The sequence below is a fragment of the Melanotaenia boesemani genome, chromosome 13 (assembly GCF_017639745.1).
Source record: "Melanotaenia boesemani isolate fMelBoe1 chromosome 13, fMelBoe1.pri, whole genome shotgun sequence".
Taxonomy (NCBI): Eukaryota; Metazoa; Chordata; class Actinopteri; order Atheriniformes; family Melanotaeniidae; genus Melanotaenia; species Melanotaenia boesemani.
The window spans coordinates 28,440,965-28,453,398 of record NC_055694.1 but is presented as its reverse complement, the minus strand read 5'-3'; the positions used below and the strand labels follow the sequence as shown (position 1 = coordinate 28,453,398).

The window sequence follows — 12,434 nt, the reverse complement described above, 5'->3', positions numbered from 1 at the left end:
AAATGTTTTAAAACCTTTAGCAGGTGCAAATCTTTTTCTCTTCCAGTGGAACTTCATTAGAAAATAAAACAGTCTTTCAAGGAAATGTATCCAACACAGGCCGCTGTGATTTTGACCAATGTACTGATGCATTATGCAATTTTTCTTTTATACTATTGTTTGTTTGTTTGTTTAGATGAACTTCATTGCCTTGAGAATTATAATAGAACATCAGAGTGAGATCAAAGATTTAATGTGTAAAACTTTTGCACATAGAAGACATTATGTTATCAGCCAATAGCTAGGCATCAGAGAGATCAAGACAGACGACCAGCTTTGTTTGATGTCTCATATTTTTTCTCCTGCTTTTGAGTAAAACAAACTATTAGTATCAGACTTGAATGTATATTTAAGAGGGAGCAGTCTTGTATTCTTTTTACTGCTGTATGGACTTAAGCTTTTCCTAAATTTAAATTGTTATAGATCAGAGTTTTAGGTTTTAGTCCTTTCCTTTTTTTGACCTCTCTTGTGCAGGTCAATGCAGAATTGCATCAGCTCACAACAAACAAACCTTGATCAAACTGCTGTCACTGTTCCAAGCCAAGAAGGGTGCTGCAGGACGACAACATCTGACACACATAAATATTCTGCTTTAGGTAATAATATATGGCATTTTCCATCTGAAAAGAATCTTTCTAACACTTAAATTTTTCTTATTCATGCTTTTCTTTTGTGTATGATCTCTGGTTTCTTGATGACACTTCTAAATTCTAATCAGACATTTTTGATTAAATTTTGACTCTTCTCTTGTATTGCATATTAATTTGAAGCTTCTATTACTATTCCTCCAGCTCTCCAGAATAGCTGTTTTCTTCTCTTCTTTATATTTATCCATCAATGTCTGACGTCTTCATATTTCTCAGATTTAATATTTATCCTTCTTTGCTATCTTACTTTTATTCTTCTGAACAATGTGCCAGATTTTAAAATATTTTTATTGTACTAGTATCAATTTTATGTTCCTCTACAAATGTGATTTTATGCTACCAGTGACTAAATTTACTTAATTTACTGTTAATTAAATTGTAATAGTTATGATTAGTACAGAAAAGCAAAAAGATGTTTGAATGTGCATTATTATATATTTTGCTTAGACTTAAGACTTTGTATTTTACAGAAGGGAATTCCCATTGAAAAAAAAAGAGATTTTATTATTCGATACTTCATTAACCGTCTGGGAGAGGATGAAAGTGCCTTAAAGGGGTTGTGCACCCCCCCACCCCTTTTTTTTTTTTTTTTTTGAGCTGTAAACAATACAATATTACTTAACTGTGATGAAACTCACATATACTGTTGATAAGTTTTATTTTTTTAGTTTATTTTAAAAACGGGATTTTGTGGGTAAATGGTTTATAACACCCTGATACGGTTCAGGACCACCTTGTTCATGTGTAGCTGAGGAGATTCAAGGGGAAAGTCTTTTACCTCTAGTATCACTCTGTGGTGTAGGTGCTTTATGAATCTCGCTTTCCATCTTGCTAGTGACCTTAGCTGCTGTCTGTCAATCATTTCTCCCAACCTGCCCACTCCCCCCTCCCCCCAGTCTTTCACCCCAACCTTTGCAGTTTCAGGCATTTTCAAATCCAGCAGTGGGTGGAGATACGCAAAAAGTTACACTTTAATCAAACACTCTGAGGTTGGTGCAATAAATTTCTTTTATGGATTTGTAAAGTCTGATATTATAGCTTGTGGGATTACAAATAACTTTGAAACACGTTTCTATGCAACAAATGAAAATTACATTACGTCTCCATATGTGACACTGTGAGCTCATTTAACTTACAGAAACCTTGAGTTATGACGTACATGAGAGAACAGCATTTACTTTGGACCTTAATGTCCTAAAGTTCTTCTGAGTATCTCCAGATTTCATATGAAAACAGCTTTTTCTCTCTCTGTGTGTGTGTAGGTAAGTGTGTGCGTGTGTGTTTGTGTGTCATGAAATATGCAGAGTTGAAGTGAGCTTAAACCAGTTATCTTTGACTACAGGAGGATGCCGATGCTGTCTGGGTTCAAGAGACTTTGACTGAGGTGGTGATAAAGATTTAACTGCTGCAGAGCCAAGACTGGTCAGTCAAACCTACTGATGGAAGGATTGTTATTGAGGGCATGAATGTCCTCAGAAATCTTGGGGATCTCAGTAGAGCCTGTTGATATCATTTGGGACTAGTCTATGCTTTGGGTCTGAAATACTCCAAGAATCTTAAATATAGTTTTGACGTGTTTTTGGTTCCTGCTTATTAGTTCACCTGGTCTAACTGGCTCATTCACCTCCCCTGTGCCTTGTTTATCCCTCAGTGTATTTAAGCCATTTGTTTTCAGTTCCTCCTTTGCCAGTCCATTGTTTGTCAACTCTGTTGCTGTTAGTGTTAAATGTAGTTCATGTTAACCCATGTCATGTCAGCATTTTTGCCACTGGAGTCTTTTTGTCAAATGAGTTTAGTTTTACTTAAACCTTTTACCTGCACCACTCTGTCTCCTTCCTCTTCTGTCTGCACTTGGGTCCTCACGTCCACGACTTCTTGACACCAAGACCATCAAGACATTTATAAACAATTAAAGATGATGAGTGCATGCAAGAAAGATAACAACATCTGATTTAGCCTGTGTTTTAATGTTGCTATTTTGGATTATGCATGCATTGCAAGCATTTGATCATGACCGCTCACCAGTCCCTTTTATCCTTAGTCATGCTTTGGGTGTTCTGTTTGAGGAGATGTTCGCAAGTGTGGCAAGAACACTATGCCCACCAATACAACACAAAGCAGCAGGGTAGAATATCAATATGAGGAATGAAGAGGAAGAGAGGAAAAGCAACATTGTTAGTATGGGGGCGATGGAAGGTTGACCCAGTTAGTCACAATGCCTCTAGGGTAAAAACGGAGGGAGACACACTGTCATGCACACTCTGATGCCAACACACACAAATCCTATCATATTCTGCCAAAGTCCAGAAAAATTCTACACCCTGGACATGCTGATGTTGGGCAGAGGCATCCATAACCAGACAAAACCCTGAGGCTTTCACACAGTACCAGGCCAAGCAGTGACGGAGAAATCTGAGGCCACACACACACACACACACACACACACATCTGAGTGGGGTTTGCAGTTCTTTGACCTACATTTGATATTAGAGGAATTAAAGGTTTGTTGCAAACATTCTCATGACTGTCAGTATTCCTTCTGCCCTTCTACCGGTTTTCCCTCTGCAGAATTGCTGTGAATGTGTGATATTGTTATATTTAATAAAAGGGAGGAGACAGAAAATTTGGATTAAATTGACTGATTGCAGAGTAGACTGAAGGGAATTTATTAAAATGACATGATGATGGTTTGTCTTGACAAAAATAAGGATGTTAAAAGATGACGAAGGCGCCTTGGTGAATTGTCATCAACAAGCATTAGGTCTGCTGTCCGCAAGCAGTAGGCTGAATTTGTCTTTTTTCTCTCTCTCCAACATGTTCTGTCCAGCATGACAGCACAAAGATGGCCACACCAGTTGCCGTATTGTGCTGAACAAATTTACTCTGCCAATAGGAGCCTTGAATCTTAATAATAATAATAATAATAATAATAATGGATTAATTAATTGTTATTCTTTATTATTGTTTTAAATATGTTTTTGCTTATAACTGCTGGACCTGACCAGAGAAATAAAAGGTAAAGGTGGATAGAGGAGAAATAGGAAGAGAATAGCCAGAAAAGGGGAGAAAAAAAAGGTAGAACACAGTTGCAATCAAAGCTAAACAGAGAATAGTGTTAATTTTATCAGCCATTTTAAAATTAGTCTCAGTTTTAGTCCAGTTTCAATGGCACTTGTTAGTTTTTAATCACATTTAGTCAACCTCATCCCGTTGTTATTTAGTCATGTTTTAGTCGACTATAAGTCGAGCATTTTAGTTTTTATTTTAGTCCAAGAAAACATCTTTTTATTTGTTTTTATTTGTTTTATTATTATATTAAGTTTTAGTCAACACAAAACTCTCAACATTTTAGTCTAGTTTTAGTCAGGACAATCATTTTATCCTTTTTTGTTGTCAGCAAATAATAATGAACATTGTTAGTAGTATATTACGTTCTTAGTAGTTAGTAGATGTTATGTACGCCGTTCATTGCTGACACCTGAAGCTCGTCACTCTTGCAAATGCCCTGCCCCTGATTCCCTGTTTGGAGTGGCTAGAGCAGTCACACCTTCGTCTCCTCCTCTCTGGTTGGCTCATCACTCGATGATTCACAACTCCCGCCACCGTCCACCAGGAAATAAAGGACTGTTGCTCTGATCATTCGGGAGGGTGAAGCTGTTTGACACAAACGGTTTCTCCCTCAGCTTGGCAGACTTGTGGTAGCTAGCGATTGTATGTTTTCTGTGTCTAGTTGTGGCAACTTGAGTAGTTTGTGGACTTTGAATTAGTGATTTCAGCAGGGTTAAACCTGCCTGTGTTCTTTTTGTTCTAGATCAGGGCTACTCAATTCGGTCCTACGAGGGCCACGTTTTTCCATGTATCCCTGCACCAACACACCTGAGTCAAATTAGGTGGCTCTAACAGCCAATCAGGTTCTACACAATGACTCATTAATTTGACTCGAGTGCAGGGATACATGGAAAACCTGCTGGATTGCGGCCCTCGTAGGACTGAATTGAGTAGCCCTGTTCTAGATTAAGGAGTAGTCTCGGTTTTAGTTTTGGTTTTTCTCAGCTTGTTTGGCTGCTCTTTAAGTTATTTTTGTTTTCCGGTTTTGATCGAGCTTTTTGTGTAAAAATAGAGTAAAAGTTAAAACGTGTTGGGCTAGAGTAGATATTTGTTTTGGGTGTGAGAATACTCTTTTTTTGTGTAGTTATTTGAACTGCTGCCCGTTAGTTAGCTAAGTGTAATACGCCAGTTTAATTTCACCTTTTCCTAGTGTTTTTGTGTTTTGTTTATCTGGCGGCATTTTGGGTTAGAACTAACCCTTTTGCATTTTCTTTCAGCAGTTTCGCAAACCCCAACACCCATTGTGTTGCCACTTGAGCCAGTCTTTGTTTTTGTTTAGTAAAATAAACACCCATTTACTTATTTTACCATCTGTCCACCATTTATTTTGTTACAACCTTTCATACCCCTATCCTGGGTCATTACATAGAACATTGTTAAATGAAGTTTAACATTTAATTAAACTTCCATTTAAAACTCATAATTAAAACATAACTATCCTATTTTATGCAGAAATTATTGCAGGCATTTTTTTGTTTACATGCATTTATTTATATTAATATTACTGCCAATTCAGATCAAATGTCCTTGTGATGGTAACCTGAAGACAAACAGAACAGCATTTATGTCACCAAACACATACATTGTGGTGCACACTCCTAGAGCAGTGGTTCCCAACCTTTTTTAGCTTAAAACCCCATTTTGATATTACAAAACTATGGCGACCCCAGACATTCAAAACACAGAAAATTTTACTTACTTTTATACCACATTTAGGCTAGTTCATGCATGAAAATGTAGGTTAAAGTTGTTTTGAATTGAGTGTGGTGTATTATTTTATCTAGATGATTTGTTTTAGTACGTTTTAGTTTTTAGTTTGCATCCATGTGTAGCTGTCCAGGTGTTTTGTGTTCACTATAGTTTGCTTGCAGCTCCTAGATTAGTTTATACTTTTGTCTGCTTTAATAAAACTTGCAGCCCAACTGAAAACATAGTTCCCCGACCAGTATAACATATCTAAGTTAGCATAAATTCAACTTCACACACAATTCTATCAACAAGTGGCTACAGTCGCTACATGCTAAGAAGCTAGTAAGTTAGCCAGTGGTTTGCAGTCGGTTTAATGTTATTGATGGAACATTACAACCGGTGGTTTAATGTTACGTTAAAAACAACCTCTACCAAACTTTTTGTTAATTTACCACAATGTCTTTGTGGTGAACTGCGACATGTCTCTCCAGGTTTTTTTTTTTTTTTTAGCAAAAATGGGTCCATATATCACATCTTCTCTTTCTCTTGGGCGCCGTGCAAAACATGGCCATTAATGTTTTACTTTTAACCTTCGACTCCACCTCCTGTCTGTCTTGTGTTTGTGCACCTGCACCCTGCAGGTTTGAAAGGGTGTGTGTGTGAGTGGCGGAAGAACCGCGGAGGAGGTGGAGACAGGATTTGACAAAATCATATCATATAATAATATAATTTATCATCTCATCTTTGTTCGTGAACTAAAATGTCCATAGATTTTAGCCCAGTTTTTATTTAGTGAACTACATTTTCGTCTTGTCTTAGTCCATGAAAATACATTCTGATGTTTAGTCCCAGTTATTGTTTATTAATGGGGGTTTTAGTCTCGTCTAGTCTAGGTTTCGTCCGGTAAAAAAAAGTGTGTTGATGAAGGTATTTTCGTTGAGTTTTTGTTAACGAAATTTACACTAACAGAGAATCTAAACAGCTGCAAAACCTGTAAAGAATCAGTAAAAGTTCTATTCCTGGTATTTACAGTAAGAAAAACGGACACAAATGTAGAAGAACAAATGATGGCAGACACAGTGGCAATCGCTGTTGGGTATGTTACTTTAAAGTAATTAGTTAGTTACTTTTTACTTCTACAAAAAGTAACTACATTAATACCAGAGTTAGATATAATTCTAAAAATAACTACTTACTCTGGAAAGTAATTTCCCATCACGTTCTTGTCTTTTATTGTCTTTTTTATGTCTGAGGTGGGAAAACTTATGTTTGATATTCCAGTTTAAACTCTTGTTTTCTCTGGATTTATGATGCTAGTTACTTCTCCTGATCATGTGTCTGTGTATACAACATGTCTGTTAGGCTGTGCACACGTACAACTTCTGGCACAAACATATGATGCTGCTTTATTATTGGCTATTATCTTGCACCCGGTCACAGCAGAACACGTACCAGATATTACCCAGTTTTAACCATATAACTCCACCTCCTCTCCACAACAGCAGTAGTACACCAAAAAAAAAGTGTATATATATATATATATAAATCTTTCAATAATAACACGCTGTCACGAACATTTTGTCAGTTACGGTAATGGCGTTGTAATGATGGAGAAAGTGGCCTAATTACCCATTACTGGAAAAAGTAAAGTCGTAACAACATCTTTACTCCCATCACTGGCGGCAATATATATAATAATAACAATAACATCCAAGTTCATTTGGAAGTTCACGTGTTGTTAGTTATCACTTCCATTGTGCTAATTTCTTACCATTAAGAATTCTTTCCACAGGGATATTTGTCAAGCTGTTGTCAGCTGAACTGTGACCTCTCTGCCTCTTGGATTCTGGGAACACCACCCCCACTCAGCAGCACGCACACAGGCACACACAAGCACACAAAAATTTAACGCCCTATCTTGTACATTTTAATTTGACCTACAATCCCCAAATTTCTAGCCTGTGTAGCCAAAGGAAGGGGTCGGGAGAACCCTGCTGACCCTTCCTTTTACTGGATAGGAGCGGACTACATGGCCTGACTGGCCGCAGTATAAACAAAGTCTATAGGTAATTCTGCGATCTCTCTCTGCTTGAGATAACTTTGATCGACCGAGTTGCATGGGTTCAGGATCTGGTGAAGAAGCGGAGGCAGACCTCTCAGAGGTGGGAGGTGGAGCAGGTCCGAGGAGAGCATGATGATGGTTCGGGCCCCGGATCCTTCCCCTTTCTCTACTTCTTTCCCGGAGCTGCTGGTCGATGCGGACTGAGATGTCAATGAGGGCATTGAGATCCTTTGGTGGATCCCTGGCAGCAAGCTCGTCTTGGTATGGAAAGCAATGGCATAATCTGTCACCGCTCGACTCGTCTGGCAGAAGAACAGATGCCTGGATGCTTCTCGTTCAGGGCGGATTGGGTCAAAGACCTGGCGCAGCTCCTCCAAGAAAGACTGAAAAGACCTGATGACTGATGAATTTCTTTCCCATTCAGCAGTTCCCCATAACTTGGCTCTTCCTGATAACAGGGATAAAACAAACGCCACCTTGGCTTTTTCAGTGGGGAATGATGAAGGTTGTAATTCAAAATGCAGTGAACACTGCGTCAGAAAAGCCTGGCACTGACCTGGGTCTCCAGCGCATCTTTCAGGGGGCGCCATGCGAGGCTCGAAGCCCGTGTTAACTGTCGGGGAAATCACAGGTGGATGGGTTTCCGTGGGGTCACGCGTTGTCAGCATGGAGATCCCTTTAGCCAGAGTCTTCACCTGCAAGATGAGTTTGTTCAAACCCGATTGCTGTTGACAGATAGCACTTTCTACCCTGATACGCCAGTCCCTGGGTTCTGATGAGTCCATTGTTGGGCCAGATCGTTGTGTCATGACGCAGGTGTTTGGACTCAGTGAAAACTCAGAATCCCAGGGATAGGTATAAGATATTTTATTGTACACAGTGAATGATAAGAACGTGCAATCCGGTCTCTCTATGGTCAGTCTGTGGATACACGAGACAGGGATTAGGAAGCAGGTAGAAGCAGTTGATAATGAACTGGTGTAATGGTTCACGTACCAGCTGATGTTGTTCCAGCGTATGATTAAGAGTAGTCTCCTTAGTCTGGGTTGGGGGAAGCCAAGAGGGAGACTGCTGAGGTGTGGGAGAGAGCTGCTGAGCAAAGGAGATGTTAGTGGGAAAGTCACAGACCATAGGCAGGGATGCTGTACAGTAGACAGCGGAGGTTCCCTAATATCTCCGGTGGGAAAAGGAAGGTTAAGTCCTTAATCCGATATCCTAGTCCTGTGTCCTTATCATTCCTGTTAACAAATCAAGAGGTCAGAGAGCCAGGGGATCCAAACACAATCAAAGCAGAGTACCAGACAGGGGGCAGGCAGAGGCGAAATCCAGGTCCAAACAACAAGGTCAAAGGCAGGCAGGCAGGCAGACAGGCAGGATAACAATGGCTGGATACATGCAGGGAAGAACCAAGACGATTTGGCAGGGAAGAGTTGTCACACACAGGTATATAAAGAGCTCAGCACAGGTGGAGCGCATCAGCAATCAGAATGAATGGAAGGAAGATGCCTTCAGAGCTGCTGGGAAATATAAGCACCATACAATGGAGCATGACAGAGCCAGCAGCATTGAGGACCAGGTCTCTATACAGGAGGTGCCTACTCATTCTTTTGAGCTAACCAGTGTCCTTAGAAATGCTTCTTCAGATTCATACTTTCTTGATTTCTAAATACACTGGTATGCCAGAATATTCACTTGAGTAATGAATATGTAACATTGCTGCGTTGGAACAATAGGCATAACACCAGCTGTAAGCCTGTTACTAGATAATACGTTTGTTTCTAAATATCAAAGAAATTTTTATTAGCATGCTTATTAGATGTCCCACATTACCAGTTTCAGTTTCTAAAAATGCATTGCATTAATCTTGGTTTTCTTTCGTTTTTTTCTTTCTTTCCCAAAGATTAACAGTAAGTTTCTCCATATTGCAGCTGTCCCACTTCAGCCACAATTCTGGCCTCCTTGGAGAAGCACAACACCCAGCTGACTGAGATCTTTAGAAACAAGGGAGGAGTGTTCAGAGAGGAGACCAGGGATACATTTAAAGTACTGATCGGGTATGCTTGTTTTCATATCAATGCGCCTGATTTCACATAAATTCACAATATAGATGGAAACAGTCATGTTTCCATTTATTTTCTATTCGAAAAGGTGATGTTAAACATTGTAGGATGAGTTCTAAATATTTTTGTCTAAATGGATATATTTTGCTTTTGTCTGAAGTGAGAATTTTTGGAGTTTGTTCACTTTAATTAAATCAATGAACCAACCTGTTTGTATTATTGAGAATGAAACAAGGCAAGGCAAATTTATTTGTTTAGTACATTTCATGTACAGGACAATTCAAAGTGCTTTACATAAAACATTAAAAACATTACAGCAGGGAGCAATAACAAGTGTATAAAATTTTTTAAAAGAAATAAAATAAATTAAAAGAAAGAAAAAGCTAAAACAGATAAAATGCAAGACATAAAGTTCCAGTGTGGGGAAAACAGGATTAAAACATGATCAAGTTTAAAACTTCAAGCTTAAAAGAAACATATGCAGATTTGGACTTCTAAATAAATAAAAAACAATTGAAATGCAGCAGAGAACGGGTGGGTCTTTAACATGGATTTAAATAAACTGAGTGTTTCAGCTGATCTGAGGCTTTCTGGGAATTTATTCCAGATATGTGGAGCATAGAAGCTGAATGCAGTTTCTCCATGTCTGGTTCTGTCTCTGGGAATTGATAAGAAACTGGATTCAGATGACCTGAGGGTTCTGGTAGGTTCATACTGGGTCAAGAGGTCACTGATGTATTTTGGTCCTTAACCATTCAGAGCTTTATAGACCAGCAGCAGAACTTTAAAGTCTATTCTCTGATCAACAGGCAGCCAGTGTAAAGACCTCAGAGCTGGGCTGATGTGATCCACTTTCTTGGTCTTAGTGAGGACTCGAGCAGCAGAGTTCTGAATAAGCTGCAGGTGCCTAATTGATTTCTTAGGTAGAACCTGTAAAAACACTGTCACAATAATCAAGCCGACTAAAGATTAAAGCATTGCCTAGTTTGTCCAGGTCCTAATGAGACATCAGATCTTTTATCCTTGATATATTCTTAAGATGATAGTAGGCTGACTTTGTATTCAGACACATCCATTCACTAATCTCCTCAGTGCATTCACCAAGAGCCTGTACGGGGCCTCAGTCTCCTGGTGACATTGTAATATATATCTGTGTGTCATCTGGTAACTAATTTTGTTTTTCTTTATAACCTGTGCCAGTGGGAGCATGTAGCTGTTAAACAGAAGAGGCCCCAGGATGGAACCTTGGTGAACTCCACATGTAATTCTTGTCTGCTCAGATGTAAAATTACCTATTGACACAAAGTACTTTCTGTTCTCTAAATAAGATTCAAACCAGTGTAGTGCAGCACCAGAGAGACCCACCCAGTTTTCCAGTCATTTAAGTATTGTGGTCAACTGTATCAAATGCAGCACTGAGGTCCAGTAAGACTGACATTTTCCATTGTCTGTATTCAAACATATGTCATTAATGACAGAGCAGTCTCAGCGCTGCGGTGCTGTCTAAAACCTGACTGGAACATATCATAGCAGTTGTTTTGTGTTAAAAAGTCATTTAGCTGATGCGTAGCTGTAGTTGTTCATTTGTGTCTTGTCTGGACTGAGTGTAACCATGCCAGTCCTGGGTGCTGGCAGGTTCATATATGTTGTAGCTCTGCGTTGTGTTAATTAATGAAGATATTGCGATGCTCAGGTCTCGCCAACACCGGCCGTTTATTAGTTCTGTACAGAACACAGAAATGCAGGATCAGGTGCGGTGAGCTCAGTCGGTAAACACTCGGACGAATCCATCCCAGTACTGATCAAAATATTATTAACAAAACACATATTTACCTGTACAGAACACAGAAATGCAGGATCAGGTGCGGTGAGCTCAGTCGGTAAACACTGTAAGAGTTTTAGCAAAACGAAATGAGGGGGATAGCAACTCAATACCACATTGGTTTACTAGCAACCAGGTGCTAGAGACCAGAAATATCCCCAACTGTGGACCACTTCAGGAACACGACTTACCTCGGACGAATCCATCCCAGTACTGACCAAACGCAGCTGATGACGCAATTACGTCAGCACCAGGGAGGAAACGCCCAAGGACCACCGCCCCTTCACCATGCAGTACAGGTCAGAATGGAAGCAAGTGGAATAACACAATTTACTCTGTTACATGAGCAGAGTCAAACAAAGAGCAGAGGAGTACATTATGTCACTTGTCTCTATATCTGGATATTTACATTGCAGGGGCCTACAGACAAACTAGGGAAAATTTTGGATGAAAAATTAATCTTACATGCATGTCTTTGGGCAGTATGAGGAAAACTGAGTACCCAGAGAGAACCCATGCATACACGGGGAGAACATGCAAACTCCAAACAGAAAGGTCACTGTTCAAACTTCCTTCCAGCCGAGGCTCGAACCAGCAACCTTCTTCCCTTGGGGCTGCGGTACTAACAACCACACCACCGTCCAGCCTTGATCAAGGTGCTGTAGCGATCAAGGGTGCATGAAAAAAATGCTCCTGTCTGAACTGAAGTAAAACTTTTGCTCCTCTTTGGATGCTGCTTGTACAGTGCAATGCTTGCAAACAATGATGCTCCTGACTGCTGTTTTGGTCGTGTGGCTGCACTGCTAGTAGCGGCTAAACATCTAGTAGAACTAAACCATTAGTAGCGGCTAAACATCTGGTAGAGATGTTGGAGACACAGGTCTCATCATTTAGGGGTTATTAATGTAGTAAGAGAAATTATAAACAGGTGCTGAGATATAACTCAGGGGTGTAGTGAAATTTTTATTATCAGAGATCACACTCTAAGTGAGGATCAAACAAATTAT

General features: G+C 39.6%; 1 long non-coding RNA gene across 1 annotated transcript; it reads right to left on the bottom strand.

Moving 5' to 3' along the window:
• Positions 1 to 11,214: 11,214 nt before the first annotated feature.
• Positions 11,215 to 11,675, bottom strand: LOC121652188. Its single transcript, XR_006012567.1, has 3 exons — positions 11,619 to 11,675; positions 11,439 to 11,492; positions 11,215 to 11,327 (listed from the first exon to the last, which is right to left on the bottom strand). It is a non-coding gene; the product is annotated as an uncharacterized LOC121652188 (long non-coding RNA).
• Between the last annotated feature and the right edge of the window lie 759 nt (positions 11,676 to 12,434).